The sequence below is a fragment of the Oncorhynchus kisutch genome, linkage group LG17, assembly GCF_002021735.2.
Source record: "Oncorhynchus kisutch isolate 150728-3 linkage group LG17, Okis_V2, whole genome shotgun sequence".
Taxonomy (NCBI): domain Eukaryota; kingdom Metazoa; phylum Chordata; class Actinopteri; order Salmoniformes; family Salmonidae; genus Oncorhynchus; species Oncorhynchus kisutch.
Window position 1 is genome coordinate 12103430 of NC_034190.2, and position 15000 is coordinate 12118429.

The window sequence follows — 15000 nt, forward strand, 5'->3', positions numbered from 1 at the left end:
GACTGTACAACCATTAAGATTCATTGTCAGATTCAACAGAAGAACTCTTTGTTTCTTGGGACCTAGAACAAGCATCTCTGTTTTGTCCGAGTTTAAAAGTAGAAAGTTTGCAGCCATCCACTTCCTTATGTCTGAAACACATGCTTCTAGCAAGGGCAATTTTGGGGCTTCACCATGTTTCATTGAAATGTACAGCTGTGTGTCATCCGCATAGCAGTGAAAGTTAACATTATGTTTTCGAATAACATCCCCAAGAGGTAAAATATATAGTGAAAACAATAGTGGTCCTAAAACGGAACCTTGAGGAACACCGAAATTTACAGTTGATTTGTCAGAGGACAAACCATTCACAGAGACAAACTGATATCTTTCCAACAGATAAGATCTAAACCAGGCCAGAACTCTCCAAAAGAATGTGGTGATCGATGGTATCAAAAGCAGCACTAAGGTCTAGGAGCACGAGGACAGATGCAGAGCCTCGGTCCGATGCCATTAAAATGTCATTTACCACCTTCACAAGTGCCGTCTCAGTGCTATGATGGGGTCTAAAACCAGACTGAAGCAATGAGAGATCAATATGACAACAATGAGAGATCAGCATGACAACAATGATAGATCAATATGACAACAATGAGAGATCAATATGACAACAATGAGAGATCAGCATGACAACAATGATAGATCAATATGACAACAATGAGAAATCAATATGACAACAATGAGAGATCAGCATGACAACAATGATAGAACAATATGACAACAATAAAAGGTCAATATGACAACAATGATAGATCAATATGACAACAATGAGAGATCAGCATGACAACAATGATAGATCAATATGACAACAATGAGAGATCAGCATGACAACAATGAAAGATCAGCATGACAACAATGATAGATCAATATGACAACAATGAGAGATCAACATGACAACAATGAGAGATCAACATGACAACAATGAGAGATCAACATGACAACAATGAGAGATCAGCATGACAACAATGAAAGATCAGCATGACAACAATGATAGATCAACATGACAACAATGAGAGATCAACATGACAACAATGAGAGATCAACATGACAACAATGAGAGATCAGAATGACAACAATGGGAGATCAGAATGACAACAATGAGAGATCAACATGAAAACAATGATAGATCAACATGACAACAATGAGAGATCAACATGACAACAATGAGAGATCAACATGCCAACAATGAGAGATCAGAATGACAACAATGAGAGATCAACATGACAACAATGATAGATCAACATGACAGCAATGATATATCAGCATGAAAACAATGGGAGATCAGAATGACAATAATGAGAGATCAACATGACAACAATGATAGATCGATATGACAACAATGAGAGATCAACATGACAACAATAAGAGATCAGAATGACAACAATGAGAGATCAACATGACAACAATGTGAGTTCAGAATGACAACAATGAGAGCTGAACATGACAACAATGATAGATCAACATGACAGCAATGATATATCAGCATGAAAACAATGGGAGATCAGAATGACAACAATAAGAGATCAACATGACAACAATGAGAGATCAGAATGACAACAATGAGAGATCAGAATGACAACAATGGGAGATCAACATGACAACAATGAGAGATCAGAATGACAACAATGAGAGATCAGAATGACAACAATGAGAGATCAACATGAAAACAATGATAGATCAACATGACAACAATGAGAGATCAAATGACAACAAAGATAGATCAACATGACAACAATGAGAGATCACCATGACAACAATGAGAGATCAACATGAAAACAATGATAGATCAGCATGACAACAATGAGAGATCAGCATGACAACAATGACAGATCAACATGACAACAATGAGAGATCAACATGACAACAATGAGAGATCAACATGACAACAATGAGAGATCAGCATGACAACAATGATAGATCAGCATGACAACAATGAGAGATCAACATGACAGCAATGATATATCAGCATGACAACAATGATAGATCAGCATGACAACAATGAGAGATCAACATGACAACAATCGGAGATCTCATTGTTTATGAACAGTATTCTCACATAGGTGTTCCTTTTGTCCAGGTGGGATAAAGCATGGGATGATGGTGTTGATGTGAGCCATGACGAGCCTTTCAAAGCATTTCATGGCTACAGATGTGAGTGCTAGACAGGTTACCTTGACGTTCCTGGGCATAGGGACTACAGTGGTCTGATTGAAACATGTACAGTTGAAGTCAGAAGTTTACATACACCTTAGCCAAATACATTTAAACTTTTTCACAATTCCTGACATTTAATCCTAGTAAAAAATCCCTGTCTTAGGTCAGTTAGGATCACCACTTTATTTTAAGAATGTGAAATGTCAGAATAATATTAAAGAGAAGGATTTCTTTCAGCTATTATTTCTTTCATCACATTCCCACTGGTTCAGAAGTTAACATACACTTAAATAGTATTTGGTAGCATTGCCTTTAAATTGTTTAACTTGTGTCAAACGTATCGTGTAGCCTTCCAAAATCTTCCCACAAAAAGTTGGGGAAATTTTGGCCCATTCCTCCTGACAGAGCTGGTGTAACTGAGTCAGGTTTGTAGGCCTCCTTGCTCACACACACTTTTTCAGTTCAGCCCACAAATATTCTATAGGATTGAGGTCAGGGCTTTGTGATGGCCATTTTCCCACCTCATGGTGCCATCTATTTTGTGAAGTGCACCGGTCCCTCCTGCAGCAAATCACCCCCACAACATGATGCTGCCACACCCGTGCTCACGGTTGGGATGGTGTTCTTCGGCTTGCAAGCATCCCCCTTTTTCCTCCAAACGTAACGATGGTCATTATGGCCAAACAGTTCCATTTTTGTTTCATCAGACCGGAGGACATTTATCTAAAAAGTATGATCTTTGTCCCCATGTGCAGTTGCAAACCGTAGTCTGGCTTTTTATGGCGGTTTTGGAGCAGTGGCTTTTTCCTTGCTGAGCGGCCTTTCAGATTCTGTTGATATAGGACTCGTTTTACTGTGGATGTACAGTGCCTTGCGAAATTATTCAGTTTTATATTTTATATTTTATATTTATATATATTTTTTATTTTTATGTTTGAAGCCTGAAATGTGGCAAAAGGTCGCAAAGTTCAAGGGGGCCGAATACTTTCGCAAGGCACTGTAGATACTTTTGTACCTGTTTCCTCCAGCTTCTTCACAAGGTCCTTTGTTGTTGTTCTGAGATTGATTTGCACTATTCGCACCAAAGTACGTTCATCTCTAGGAGACAGAACGTGTCACCTTCCTAGCGGTATGACGGCTGCATGGTCCCATGGTGTTTATACTTGCGTACTATTATTTCTACAGATGAACGTGGTACCTTCAGGCGTTTGGAAATTGCTCCCAAGGATGAACCAGATTTGCGGAGGTCTACAATTTATTTTCTGAGGTCTTGGCTGATTTCTTTTGATTTTCCCATGATGTCAAGCAAAGAGGCACTGGGTTTGAAGATAGACCTTGGAATACATCCACAGGTACACCTCCAATTGACTCAAATTATGTCAATTAGCCTATCAGAAGCTTCTAAAGCCAAGACTTAATTTTCTGGAATATTCCAAGCTCTTTAAAAGCACAGTCAATTTAGTGTATGTAAACTTCTGACCCACTGGAATTGTGATACAGTGAATAATAAGTGAAATAATCTGTCTGCAAACAATTGTTAGAAACATGACTTGTGTCATGCACAAAGTAGATGTCCTAACCCGACTTGCCAAAACTATAGTTTGTTAATAAGAAATTTGTGAAGTGGTTGAAAAACAAGTTTTAATGACTCCAACCTAAACGCATGCAAACTTCCGACTTCAACTGTAGGTATTACAGACTGGTTCAGAGACAGGTTGAGTGTCAGTGAAGTCACTTGCCAGTTGGTCAGCGCATGTGTCCTGGTAATCCATCTGGTCCTGCAGCCTTGTGAATGTTAACCTGTTTAAAGGTTTTACAAACACAGGCTACGGAGAGCAGTGGCGGTTGGTGCCTTTCAAGATTAGGGAGGACAAAAAAGGTATGATGGCCTTTTTTCTATTCCAGCATATTGAATGACTGTCATTCATATTCCATCACCCATCTCAACGTAACATCAATAGGTTTAGGCTACTACATGATAATCAACATTTCCCTAAATTTTAATACCCATCATGAGGTTGCTAAAACCTAGTCTATGAATTAAAGTTTACAACATAGATGCACAGGTTGAAAGAAAAATGTTAGTTATCAAGGTGACAGACAGTTACACATTCAATAGCTCCTTGCACACTCTTGCCTGCATCTATCTGATCTGGGGTGTAATCATTAGTCCAAACAGTTGCAAATGACAATTTATATTGGACAAATTCATGAATGTTGATCCCTGTTTAAGAAAGGTTTTTCAGCAGAATCAGCGGAATGAATACAGCCCTGATCACCTGCAAACACAGTTCACTTTCATAGCAGCCATGTTGTGTGCCTTTTTGCATCTATGCGCTCTCCTCCTCTCACCTTTTCCCTTTGCTTGTGGACTTCAATGCACAACGCACCAGCTGTATGTGACCAGGCGAAAAAAACTTTTCAAGCCAAACCGTCATACCATTACCGCTAACCGCTACACACAGCCTACATCATTGTCACTATAGAACTAGCCCGTTAGTAAAGTACAGTGTACAGCAAGCAGTTTAACAGAAAATAAATGTAGAAAACCAAACGCTTACCTTGACTTGGAATAGTTCCAGTTTTGGATAGCCATAGGTATCTAGTTAACATAGCATCCCTCTCTGTTTGAGATGGGTGTTTGAACAGGCTAAACTAGCTACAGTAGCTGCATTTGCGAATGTTAGGTAAGTAAGTGAAGGTGAAAAAAACACAACGGAATATAGCTAGCTCTCTCTCTCTCGCTTCTCCTTCATTTTAGAAAAAAATATTTTGTTAAAATGGTTCAACTATGTGAATATAATTTGTATAGATTTATGTAAAAAGGATAACCTTTTTAATGTATCACTATTAAAAATTTTATGAAATTCACTGTGAAGGATGGTCCTCCCCTTCCTCCTCTGTGGAGCCTCCACTGACAGAGAGCGTGATCACACAGTCATCCGGAACATCTGGTGATCTCATGCATTGTTCAGTGTTGCTAGCCTCGAAGCGAGCAAAGAAGATATTTAGCTGGTCTGGTAGGCTTGCGTCACTGGACAGCTTGAGGCTGTATTTCCCTCTGTAATCTGTGATATTTTGCAAGCCCTGCCACATCTGACGAGCATCAGAGCTGGTGTTGTAGGATTCGATCTTGGTCCTGTAATGAATTTGTTAAAAACGGTTCAACTATTGTCTTTCTCTCTCTTTGAGTCAACTGCTCACCACATTTTATGCGCTGAAGTGCTAGCTAGCTGTAGCTTATGCTTTCAGTACTAGATTCATTCTCTGATTATTTGATTGGGTGGACAACATTTCAGTTCATGCTACAAGAGCTTTGATAGGTTGGAGGACGTCCTCTGGAAGTAATCCTAATTACTGTGTAAGTCTATGGAATGAGATCCATGAGCCTCCTAGGTTTTGTATTTAAGTCAATGTACCCAGAGGAGGATGGAAACTAGTTGTTGTCCGGCTACACCATGGTGCTAACCTAGGGAGTGCTGTTGAGGCTACTGTATACCTCTATTGCAAAACAGTGTGTTTTAATGAATTATTTGGTGACGTGAATATCATTTGTATAGATTTCTCTAAAAAGGATAACCTTTTTAATGTATCACCTGTTGGATGGTTCGTTGAAAGACGAGCGTGATTTCTTATTATAAGTGTCCAGATTAGTGTCCCACTCGTTGAATGCGGCAGCTCTAGCCTTTAGCTCGGTGCAGATGTTGCCTATAATCCATGGTTTCTGGTTGGGATATGTACATACAGCCACTGTTGGGATGATGTACTTATTAGTGATGTTGGTGACCAATGTGGTAAACTCCTCAATGCCATTGGAGGAGTCCCTGAACATATTCCAGTCTGTGCTAGCGGAACAGTCCTCTAGCTTAGCATCTGCTTCATTGGACCACATTGGACCACTGGTACTTCCTCTTTGAGTTTTTCCTTGTAAGCAAGAATCAAGAGGATAGAGTTTTGGTCAGATTTGCCAAATGGAGGGCAAGAGAGAGCTTTGTATGTGTCTCTGTCTGTGGAGGAAAGGTCATCTAGAGTTTTTCTGCCGATAGTTGTACAGGTGACATGATGGTGGAAATGAGGTAAAACAGATTTAAGTTTTCCTGCATTAAATTCACCGGCCACTAGGAGCGGCACCTCTGGGTGAGAGCATTTTATTGTTTAGTTATGGCTCTATACAGTTTGTTGAGTGAGGTTTTAGTCCCAGCATCAGTTTGTTGTGGTAAAGAGACAGCTACAAAAAATATAGATGAAAACTCTCTTGATAAATAGTATGGTTTACAGTTTATCATGAGCTATTCTAACTCAGGCAAGCAGAACCTCGAGACTTCCTTAATATTAGAGATCGTGCACTAGCTGTTAATAACAAAGAAACACACACACCCTCCCTTGAGCTTCCCCGGTGCCACTGTTTTGTCCTGCCAATTTATAGAAAAACCAGCTAGATTTATTATGTACCATGTCCTTGTTCAGCCACAACACAGAGAAACATAGGATATTACAGTTCTTCAGATTACGTTGATAGGATTGACTCGAACGGAACTCATCCAGTTTATTCTCCAGTGATTGCACGTTGTCCAATAGAACGGAGGGTAGAGGCAGTTTATCCACTCTCCATCGTAGTCTCGTATCCCACACGCCGGCCTCTATAGCACTGTCTCCTCCTTCTTCGAGTGTCAGGGATTTGGGCCTGGTACGGGATAATCAATGTCTTTCGCCTCCGACTCATTGAAGTACAAGTCCTCGTCCAAATCGAGGTTAGTGATAGATGTTCTGATGTCCAGAAGCTCACATTATGTATAAAAAATGTTCATATTGGTGCAAAGAAATACACCAAATTGTACAATTGGTCAGGAGTCTGTAAAACAGCCTACTATTCCCTCCAGCTCCATTCTGATAGGAGAATATGAGATGTGAGAGGAGGAGAGAGAAGAAGAAAGCAGATGAGAGGGGAAAAAATAAGAGAAGATGGTGAGCAGAAGACGTGAGAATGAAGGGGTGGAAACTTTAGCCAGCTTGACTAAACAAATCCCTAAAACGCTACTGATACTCTTTACACCCTCCCTCAACTCATTTTGGGGGTTGAGGATCGAAGAGAGCGAGAGAGCGAGAGAGTGAGAGAGAGAGAGAGAGAGACAGAGAGAGAGAGAGACAGAGAGAGAGAGAGACAGAGAGAGAGAGAGAGAGAGAGAGAGAGAGAGAGAGAGAGAGAGAGAGAGAGAGAGAGAGAGAGAGAGAGAGAGAAAAGACTATGGAAGTTTAAAGCTAAACCATTAAAGCTAAACTAAAGTTTCCACCATTAAAGCTAAACTAAAGTTTCCACCATTAAAGCTAAACTAAAGTTTCCACCATTAAATTTAAACTAAAGTTTCCACCAATAAAACTAAACTAAAGTTACCACTACCAATTCTAAACTAATTAACTGTGTCTCTAACTCGCCTAGCAATGGCGCGTGTGCCCCCTCTCTGTGGAGGGCAGAGGAAACATGCAGATATAGCTCATCTGTGTTCTATATACACTCTGCATACTGCATAATATCCGAACTGCGTCCTCTAGCTGCCTGCCTGGCTACCTGAAGTACCGGCCAACAGAGGGGACTGTCCAGATGGATGGATGCAGGTGCGTACGCTTATGCAGGGGCTGTCTGGTGGGGGTTTGGAGTTTGAATGATGGGTGCTGGTGGTGTTAGGGTAGTGTTGTGTGAGTGAGTGGAGTGGGGGTTGGAGTGTGTGTGTGTGTGTGTGTGTGTGTGTGTGTGTGTGTGTGTGTGTGTGTGTGTGTGTGTGAGGTACGGTGGGTAGTCTGTGGTTCACGTGACCCCTTCCTCTCCTCCAAAAGTTGTACTTCTTCAAAAATACTCTTTAATCAGCATTTCAGAGCTTAGTCATGGTTTCCTGGCTCTGCCGCGCAACCTCGTTTATCCTCTGCATTTCAGCTTGCATATAAACGCGATGCAGGGAGAGTGTGTGTGTGTGCGTGCATGTGAGAGAGGCTATCAGCTTCCAGCAGCACCACTGAGGTACTCACTACTACTCACTTCTCTGTCCCCAGCACTCAGCTAGCTAGCTAGCAGGCCTAGCACACAAGCTACATTTCTATGTCCCAAGCACTCAGTTAGCAAGCTAGCAGGCCTTGTCCACCAGCTATGTTTCTCTGTCCCAAGGTCTCAATTAGCAAGCTAGCAGTTCTAGTACACAACCTGTATTTCTCTGTCCCCAGCACTCAGCTAGCTAGCTAGTAGGCCAAGTCCACAAGCTACATTTATCTGTCCCAAGCACTCAGCTAGCAAGCTAGTAGTCCACAAGCCATGTAGCTATGAGATTCACGTGAGGATTCCCTCCCTATCTTTTAGGCGAGAGTGGGGTAAGTTGAGCCATCTTTTACATTCAGCATAACTCCGTCAAGGGAAAATAGTATTCATTCTAACAAAGATATCTACATATATTTCAGGATGTTGTGTATCACTGGAATTAATCAAATTCATGTAAACATTACAGTTTTGAAAACAAAGTGGTCTCTTGGTGAGGGACAGGGTAAGTTAAGCCTCCTACAAGTGTCTGTACTGAATTAAATATTACTACTACCTTTGTAAAACAGTGTCTATTTTCCCAAACAAAATTCAACACAATCACAATCGCTTTTTTGTCTTTTAATCATTTAAAAGACATGTTGTTAGGCTTACCACCTAACAACACCTCACACCTAACACAATTTTAACATATGCCAGGCCCTGTTGTTACCTCATATCCCAGCGATAGGCCTTGCATTATGCCTGGAAGAAAACACTTACATTTGCTTAACTATTGGCTCAACTTACCCCATGGCTATTGGCTCAACTTACCTCATGGCTATTGGCTCAACTTACCTCATGGCTATTGGCTCAACTTACCCCATGGCTATTGGCTCAACTTACCCCATGGCTATTGGCTCAACTTACCCCATGGCCATTGGCTCAACTTACCCCATGGCCATTGGCTCAACTTACCCCATGGCCACTGGCTCAACTTACCCCATGGCCACTGGCTCAACTTACCCCAAGGCCACTGGCTCAACTTACCCCATGGCCACTGGCTCAACTTACCCCAAGGCCACTGGCTCAACTTACCCCATGGCCACTGGCTCAACTTACCCCATGGCCATTGGCTCAACTTACCCCATGGCTATTGGCTCAACTTACCCCATGGCCACTGGCTCAACTTACCCCATGGCCATTGGCTCAACTTACCCCATGGCCACTGGCTCAACTTACCCCATGGCCACTGGCTCAACTTACCCCAAGGCAAACATTTTGACTATATTCGCCCACACAGCTGCAAGGATGAGCTTTCATGTTAGGTTTAGGACCTCATATTGAAGCTTATAGAGACCCTCGACTGAAGTATAGAACAATCTTAAAATGATCTATTTTGGTTTAGATACAAGCATCATGAAACCTTTAACACAATAAATTAATTTGACTTTTGATGAAAATCTTTTTTTGTTTTGCTTACCACTTTTTCCATGTGGTTTTTCTTCCTTCACAGAAAGGATGAACTCTTCCTAAATATTTGGTCAAGTTATAAATGTTATGTTTACTAGAAAACAAGGTTGGCTCAACTTACCTTATTGGCTCAACCTACCCCACTCTCCCCTTCTGTGAATCATTTTACTGCAGTTGATGGCTGTAATTGAGTCACAGACAGTCCAAGTCCGATGTTCTAGAGACACAACAACCTGGCTGCCGCTATCCATCTTCCTAAAGGCCACATTTGTTGTTACAGATGGAGCCTTGGCCTTTAAGAGATGGAGGGATGTCTGGATGTTGGTGCACTAATATAGTACACGCACACACACACACGCACACACACAAATGCATCTTTCTGACACAATATGTATCACAGCTAATTACATGGATAGGTGACTCCCATTAACATGGGTTGATCAATGTCAGCCAGGATGATTTGATTATTAAATCAATTTTAACAATCAGTACCACTTAATGAATGGCAGCAGCACTAAAATGTATATTAGTGATCATCTAGGGATTGTTGATGTCCTTTCTTTGAATGGAGGTGAAGCTGGACGAGGATGTTGTACGCATCTAGATTGTCACCCCCCCTAAAAAAACTAAGCTTAGGTGTACTCTTAGAGTGACATTGGAATATTAGAAGTGTGTTTCAGTATTAGTCTGTTTCTATTTGTCTAAAGGTTTCTTGTGTTTCAGTCAGAAAGAGCCCAGTAAGAAAAATGATGTTGAAAATACGTATTCAGACGTCTTTTCCCAATATTAAAGTTAGGTTAATTTTAGGTTCGAAGATGTCTAAAATGTGTATTTTCCATTTTTTCATTTTAGGTTCTGAATGAGAGGTGAAAAGATGTCTAAAATGTGTATTTTCCAGACGTTGAAAATATGTATTTTCTAGTTATTCATATCAGGTTCATTTACGGTTCTAAATGAAAGTTGAAAATATGTTATTTACAGACGTTGAAATACTTTTTAAATTTGAATGATTGATTCTATGGCCACATTTCTCAATGAAGTAAGCATTATATCACAATAATACTTATTTATCCATTTAATATATGGTAGAAATATATATTATTGCTCCATCTGTCACATATGCACTTATGTTAGCTTTTTCAAAAGCTTTAAAACTGGCAGCCATGACGTTCAAAGTTGTCCAACCTACAGAATAAACCAACAGACCACTTCAACTACAATGACATTCATACGTTTACAGATTTTTTTTTCTTCTAGCTATCACTGTGATATGATATTGTTTATCTAACTTAGTTGAATGTACTGTCTGTAGTTTGACGTTACAGCACAATGTTTCCGTGTTAGTGGAGACTACATTCACGGTAAAAGCTGCATATGTTGTCTCAATCGGAAATTACCTTGTGCATTCTGCTTCAGCGATAAATCGCTCTTGAGTTCAATTCAGTAGAGTACAGTGCAGTTCAGTTTAGCACATTAGAGTAAGGTAGGGTACAATGCAGTACATTATACTGTACTAAACTACTGTGCTCTATTGTATTGTATCTGTACTGTACTGTACTGTACTCTATTGTATTGTATCTATACTGTACTCTACTGTATTGTATCTGTACTGTACTGTACTGTACTCTATTGTATTGTATCTGTACTGTACTTTAGTCTACTGTATTGTCTCTGTACTGTACCCTACTGTACTTTTCTTTACCGTACTGTCAAAACTTGTGAATCATAGACCTTTATGTTTGGGCCAAATCAACACCGGTCCTTTCCGAACAAAATCCCGATATCGAAATAAATCATGAAACACAAATAAGAATCTTGTATGGCAGAAGAAGATTATTTGTACAAAAATCTAATAAGTGATCTTATTTTGTATGTTTTTCCTTATATGTCAGTAGTGTATTTGTATATGTGTTAAGTTACATGCCTTATATGCCTTACATAACATACATCATTGATTGCATGATTGTGTATCATTTCCTGCATAGATATGGTATGACAAGATATATGAATTCTATGAGTCATCTATAATATTATAAGAAAAGTGTATTTTCTGACAATTGAATCTCTACAAAAGAAATGCCCTCCTTGTAGGTTTCACATTAAACAAAATACAATATTTGTATCTTCAGGTATGAGTCTCCATGGTTAAGACTGGGCAGCACCTACTACCGGACAGTTGATTTATCTACAACTATGCCTTTAGTCTCCCATCCAGGGTTTTAACCAAGCCCAACCCAGCTTAGTATTCATATTTTGTCACTGACTACTACCAATGTGCCATCGTGGGAATGTTTATTGAGGGAGCTCCACTTTCCATAATGGCACCGGAGAGGATGGCTGCCGTCTTATCGGCTCTTAACCAACCAAGCAATTTTGTTTGTATTTTCGCCTTGTTCGTAACTTGTTTTGTACATAATGTTGCGGCTGCCGTCTCTTATGACCGAAAAGAGATTCTGGACATCAGAACTGCAATTACCCACCTCAGATTAGACAAATAGTTTTTCTTCAATGAGTCGGAGGGGAGGGATATACTACAGACACCCGACCAGGCCCAGATCCCCGTCATTCGCTGGAAAAAGAAACAGAGATTTTGCGGAAAAAGATTGGAGTGTCTTGTGAGGATCAGACGACGAGTGGCTAATCTGCCTCTGTCTTCCATCCTGCTAGCTAATTTTCAATCACTGTTAAATAAATGGGACGGACTGAAAGCACGTATATCCTACCCATGGGACATTAAGAACTGCAATATCTTATGTTTCACCGAGTCGTGGCTGAACGACGACATTAAGAACATACAGAGAGCGGGTTATGCACTCTATCGGCCGGATAGAACAGCAGCCTCTGGTAAGATACAGGGTGGGGGCCTGTGCATATACCTTTGTAAATATTTTTGTAAATAACAGATGGTGCACGATATATAAGGAAGTCTCGAGGATTTGCTCACCTGAGGTAGAGTATCTCATGATAAGATGTAGACCACACTATCTACCTAGAGAGTTTTCAACTGTATTTTTCATAGCTGTCTACAAATCACCACAGACTGATGCTGGCACTAAAAACGCACTCAATGAGCTGTATAAGGCCATAAGCAAACAGGAAAATGTACATCCAGAGGCGGCGCTCCTAGTGGCTGGGACTTTAATGCAGGGAAACTTAAATCAGTTTTACCTCATTTCTATCTGCATGTTAAATGTGCAAGCAGAGGGAAAACAATTCAAGACCACCTTTACTACACACACAGAGACGCGTACAAAGATCTCCCTCGCCCTCCATTTGGCAAATCTGAACACAATATATCCTCCTGATTCCTGCTTACAAGCACAAATTTAAGCAGGAAGCACCAGTGACTCAGTCTATAAAAAAGTGGTCAGATGAAGCAGATGCTAAACTACAGGACTGTTTTGTTATCACAGACTGGAACATGTTCCGGGATTCTTCCGATGGCATTGAGGAGTACACCACATCAGTCACTGGCTTTATCAATAAGTGCATCAAGGATGTCGTCCCCACAGTGACTGTACATAAAATTCCTTAAACAGTCGACCTCCTCAACGTTAGTTTAAACCAACAAAAACCTTTCTACAATGTCTTTCTCTCTTTCAAGGTAACGCAAATGTGCATACCCAAACCAGAAGCCATGGATTACAGGCAACATTCGCACTGAGCTATAGGGTTGAGACCCCACTTTCAAGGTTTGGAACTCTAACCCGGAAGCTTATAAGAAATCCCGCTATGCCCTTCGACAAACCATCAAACAGGCAAAGTGTCAATACAGGACTAAAATCGAATCGTCCTCCTCCTCCTCCCCTCTTTCTCCACCTCCTCTATCTCCACCTCCTCCTCCTCCCCCTCCCCCTCTTTCTCCCTCTGCTCATCCTCTCCACCTCCCGCTCTTTAACCCCCTCCTCACGCTCCTCCCCTCCTCCCCACTCTTCCTCCTACTCCTCTCCTCCTCCCCCTCTATCTCCCCCTCCTCTTCTTCTCCTCCCCACTCTTCCTCCTCCTCCCCCTCTGTCTCCCTCTCCTCCTCACAGGGGACTCTTTCTTCAATAAGTGTGACGTTGCGTGAGTCAATGACGTCAGGCAGTAGTATGCAAGTGCTTTAACACCTCTACTGACTCCCCATCCCGCATGCGGGAGCGTAATCATCGCCTGACACTAATTAGCATAACGCAACGGACATAAATATCCCAAAAAAATATTCGTATTCATGAAAATCACAAATGACATATATTGAGACACAGCTTAGCCTTTTGTTAATCACCCTGTCGTCTCTGATTTTCAAAATATGTGTCACGTTCTGACCATCATTCATATGTGTTTTCCTTGTTTTAGTGTTGGTCAGGACGTGAGCTGGGTGGGCATTCTATGTTGTGTGTCTGGTTTGTCTATTTCTATGTTTGGCCTGATATGGTTCTCAATCAGAGGCAGGTGTTGGTCATTGTCTCTGATTGGGAACCATATTTAGGTAGCCTGTTTTGTGTTGGGTTTTGTGGGTGATTGTTCCTGTCTCTGTCTTTGCACCAGATAGGGCTGCTTAGGTTTTACTTTTCTTGTTTTGTTTAGTCTGTTCATGTATAGTCGTCTTTATTAAAAACATGAATAACCACCACGCTGCATTTTGGTCCGCCTCTCTTTCACCAGAAGAAAACCGTTACAATATGCTTTACAGCCAAAGCTAGACAAGCATTTGTGTAAGTTTATCGATAGCCTAGCATAGGTTTTTGTCCAGCTAGCAGCAGGTAATCAAATTAAATTGTTTACCTTTGATGAGCTTTGGATGTTTTCACTCACGAGACTCGCAGTTAGATAGCAAATGTTCCTTTTTTTCCCAAAATATTATTTTTGTAGGCGAAATAGCTCCTGTTTGTTCTTCACGTTTGGCTGAGAAATCGCCCGGAAATTGGAGTCACGAAAACAGCAAAAAATATTCCAAATTAGCTCCATAATATCGACAGAAACATGGCAAACGTTGTTTATAATCAATCCTCAAGGTGTTTTTCAAATATCTATTCGATAATATATCCAATTAGTTTTTCAGTAGGACCGATTGGAGTAATGGCTACCTCTGTATTTTACACGAGAGTCACCCTGGGAGCCATCAGGTGACCACTTGCGCAACGTAGCCGCCTATGGCTATTCTTCAACATAAATGCATGAAACTACGTCACACTGCTGTAGACACCTTGGGGAATACGTAGAAGGCTTAATCTGGTTGCTAGCTCATTCACAGCTCAATAGGGACTCATTGGAACGCAGCGCTTTCAAAACCTGGGGCACTTCCGGATTGGATTTTTCTCAGGCTATAGCCTGCAACATCAGTTCTGTTATAC